Consider the following 4,776-nt stretch of genomic DNA (forward strand, 5'->3'; position numbering starts at 1 on the left):
AAGCCTATTATTCTTTAAAACTTAGCCAGTTGTGGCCATCTGTGTGCATCACATTCTGTTGTATAAGAAAGCTCTTCTGGTGAGAGTTGAGGGATGCACTAGTATTTTGTCCACTCCCTGATCTGCTATGTTCCATGAGTCTTAGGTGTAGATGTTCCACTGAGAGAGAAGAACAGTAGGAAACAGGTGTTACTAAGGGAGAAATTGATAAAAATTGAGTTATTTAAATGGGAGGGAGAAAGAGGGTTATAAATGGGAAGAGGGAGAGAGGGTTGTACAAAGAACCTTGGGGATAAAGGGAAAGAAGGAGCTTAAAGAGGTGGGACCATCAGTCATGGGTATTATCAAAGGAGAAATGGGGAAAATGGGGGCACTTCAAATGGGGAAACCATGGTAGAAGGATTAGAGAGTGAGAGAGAGAAGGAAAGATAAATAATGCCTAGCAGGTTTTAAAAAACAAGAGGGAACCATATTAGTCCAACAACCTACTGACAAATTAGTGGAAGGATTAGAGAGTGAGAGAGAGAAGGAAAGATAAATAATACCTAGCAGGTGTTAAAAAACAAGAGGGAACCATATTAGTCCAACAACCTACTGACAAATTAAACATACATAATCTCTACATGAGACCATGTGTATAGCTAAAGGCTATATAACAAGAAACAGTGCCAGACAGGAGACATCTTCCTTTGAGTTGTTGGTCAGGGTGGTCCAAGGGATTCCTAGAATTACACAGGCTATTGCCACAGCCCTTGATGGCTTCCCAGAGCTTGAAGATAAGGCCTTACTGCTGAAGACAGAACACACTTCAGACACAGTATTTGGAGCAATAGAGCTGCAACTGACCTGAAACCACTTTCCCTGAAGGCAAGCTCTCATAGCTTTGAAGAGTGCTATGAGGGTGCCAAGGGAAAACATGAAAGGATGATCCAACACCAGCCTCAAGACCAAATAATTACATCAATGGCCAGCATAGCATACGTCATTGGTGCAGTAGTGGCACTTTTGTCTTAGGGGCAATCAACAGCTACCTAATTTGACTAAACACCCACTCAATGATAAGAAACTCAACTCTAATAACCTAATACACATGGCTGGAGTGGCCATAGATCTTAGGGAAAACCCCAAGACTGTCACATCACTAGACTAATGTGATTTCTTACTACGTGCAAAATATGTACCCTTATATTTACAGACAAATATCCCAGTCACCACTCATCAAAGAACCTCATTTTGCACTAGTCAGAGACTATTACCAAGTACCACGACTGGTTACACATGGACATTGTCTATGAATTGCCCAGGCCTAAGTGACACATCTAAAATGCAACCTCTACACCTAAGGCTCATGGAACATAGAACTAGAACAATGAAGTTCCCTCATGCAGCAGAGGGCCAGGAAAACAAAGGTCACAAACAGTCAAAGGATAGAGATCAAGAGTCTGCTGAATTATGGCCCTTGGACAGGATCCCTTTATTCAACTTCACCCACTCAAGACTCAGGAACCATCAAGGAAGTGGGAGCAGAAAGATTGTAACAGTCAGGGAGGAGGTGCACAAACATGGGGAAATAGAGTCCTACAAGCTCCTGGGACCAAGACTCAGGAACCATCAAGGAAGTGGGAGCAGAAAGATTGTAACAGGGAGGAGGTGCACAAACATGGGGAAATAGAGTCCTACAAGCTCCTGGGAAACTGTTTATATGATTCTATGGCAATGGTGTCAGCATACACAAGTCCTATGCAAACTCAGGCAGACAACAACCCAACATAGAACTGAAAAAATGAATAGCAGACTTCAATCTTATCTGAAGGAATGTTGGAAACTGACTGCTGCTAGCTGAAGAAGAGATGATCTTCCTAAAACAGGGACTCTAGATAGGCTACAAGAAATAGTGGATAGACTTGCACTGGGGAATGGCTGGGGACGCTGACAACCCAGTGGGCTTTAACAGGGATGACAGAGTGTATGGGATCTAGTCAGGGAGTGCTATTGGAGGGTTCCAGTAGGAACAGGGGTATAAAGATGATTAAGTTAGAGTTGTTCTATATGAAATACACAAAAAAATCAATAATGTAAATATATATACATATATATGAAATTTCATTCGTCTAGAGCTATGAAAGAGATATGGTTTTCTCTAGGATTTAAGACCTCTCTAGTCCCACCTATAAGTTCACCACATTGAGAGAGCTTTAAGTCCAATTAGACTGATTACACCCCAGATAACAGTGCCATGACTGCACCAATAAGGTAGTTTGCTATGTCAGTCATTTTGCTTAATCAGCTTTAGGACTGGGCTGTACCATTGATTGATTTTCTTCCTTAGCACCCTGCATAATCCACAAGAACTATGAGAGCTAGTCTTCAGGGAAAAGACTTCCAGGTCAGTTCCTGCTCCATTGCTCCAAGCCCTGTGTCTCAATTATGACCTGTCTTCAGCAGTAGGGTCTTTCCTTTGAGTTCTCACTGATAATGAAGCTCATGTTCTTAAAGAATTGTACTGTATTTCTTCATTCCATATGGACTTTCTATGCTATTCCTCACTGTAAATAGCTCCTCCACTGTCAAATACCAACATTTCTGCTATTTTGTCTCCAAGTGATTCTGTCACCTTTTTCAAAAGGTAGTTTCCATTTCACAATTGGTCTCACTTCAAAATAAAGGTCAACTTTCAAAGGTATAAGACAGAATAGTAACATACATGTATTAACAATTTCTATTAGTAAAACAACAAAAAACCTTTTTACCAAATTGTCTTTAGGAAATTTAACCCCAGAGACTTCAGGATGATGATTTGCTTTTTCTTGCCAGTGAATTTGAGTAATTTCTTCAGAGAAAGAGACCAAATCACATACAAAATGAGGCCGTAATTTAGAACTTCCTAAAAGAAAATATTTCATCATCAGTCAAATGGATTAGAATTCTAAGCCTGACATGCACATGGATGCACTCTGAAATGATGGACACAGACCTATGGAGTCAAAGGTGAGGATTGAGGCAGATGGTGTAGGAATGAATTGTCACCACATAAGATCACTACAAGCATCTCCAGCTCTTATTGCAAATAAGCTTTTTATCTTTACTAGCATTACATACTAATTATAGAGATTAATGGGATTCATTGTGACATTTTCATATGTACATGTAAACTGTAACTCATTTCCCTTTGGCCTTGTGTTCTCCTCTTTCATCTTTTTTCAATATGCATTAGCTATTGAATTTTTTGTGGATTTCATACAATTCATCTTAATCATATTTAAGCTCCTCCTGTGTCTTTACTCCCTATAGCCTTCCAACAGGACTTCATGCATTCAGTCATATATGTTAAGGCCTATCAAGTCAAATTTGTGTTCCCAGAAGTCTCTGGATGTTATGTTTAAATTAACAAAACACTGGGTATATACATAAAGCTCCATAGATTCATCATATCCCACATCCACCTTCCTATAATTTACCCTGTTATTGAACATTGCCTTAGTGTGGTACCTTTCATACAACTGATGAGCCAATATTAATATTATTAAATAAATGTCCAATTTAGTCCTTTCCTGCACATATACCTAATAGAGTGCTGCCTATGTACTCCCTTCACAGCTTCAGCATTTCAGACTTCACTTTAAGATCTTTGATCCATTTGAAATTGACTTTTGTGCAGGTATGGGTTTAATTTCATTCTTCTGCATGTGGAGATCATATTTTGTCAGCACCATTTTTGGAAGATGCTGCTTTTCCTCAGGCATGTGTTTTTGGCACAGTTGTAAAAAATCAGGTGTCTGTAATAGTATCCACTCATGTTTGGGTCTTCTATTTTGCTCTCTTGATCTAAATGTCTATTTTTGTGTCAATGCCATGCAGCTTCTATGACACTATCTCTGTTGTACATTTTGAGGACTTGCATGGTAATCCCCCTAGCACTGCTCTTTGTGTATAGGATATCTTAGGCTATCCAGGCTTTTGTTTTGATCCCAATATGAGTTTTAGGATGAATTTTTCTGTGTCTGTGAATGATGTCATAGGGATTTTGATTTGGATTGAGTTGAATATCTAAACTGCTTTGGGTAGGATGGTGAGAGTCACAGTATTAATTCTACCAGTCTATAAGCATGGGAGGATTTTCCATCTCTTTGTGTCTTCTTCATCTCTTTATTCAAAGATTGAAAGTTTTCTTTCTTTACTTTGTTTATCCCTAGATTTTTTTTTAGGTTATGGTGAATTAGAGTGTTTCCTTCACCAGTTTTTCTGATTGTTATTTGTCTATAAAAAGGCTACTGAGTTTTGTAAATTGATTTTGTATCTTGCCACTTTAATGAAAGTGTTGGTCATTTCTAGAATTTTTGTGGGAAGCGAGCACAGCTGAGTCAGCCAGATGGCGCCCTGGCTGGCTGCCAAACCTCGTGCTGTTTACTCCAACTCTTGGCTGATTGCCAAGGCTCGTGATTCCCGCTTGCTACTCCAAAGTATGGAGAGGCCAAACAGGTGCTGCCAGCCTGGTGATCTTGCTACATGCCTATGAGCTAGATTCTGCCTGGCCGCTGCACGTGTGTGAGCCCTGATTGATACCGGCTGGGGGGAGGGCTGTTGGAAACGCTATATAAAGAGCTGAAGTGTGTAACAGAGAGGACCCAGCATCATAGTGAGCCAGCATCATAGTGAAGAGAATACGAGAGAATAAAGGAGAAAGAGAAACAGAAGCTTGAACCTCACCTTGGTGTCTGTGTCGTCTTTCCTGGACTCTGCTGGACAGAGTCCCGGCTCGCGACAAATGGTGGCCCG

The sequence above is a fragment of the Nannospalax galili genome, unplaced genomic scaffold (genome assembly GCF_000622305.1).
Source record: "Nannospalax galili isolate Female #2095 unplaced genomic scaffold, S.galili_v1.0 scaffold1017, whole genome shotgun sequence".
Lineage (NCBI taxonomy): Eukaryota > Metazoa > Chordata > Mammalia > Rodentia > Spalacidae > Nannospalax > Nannospalax galili.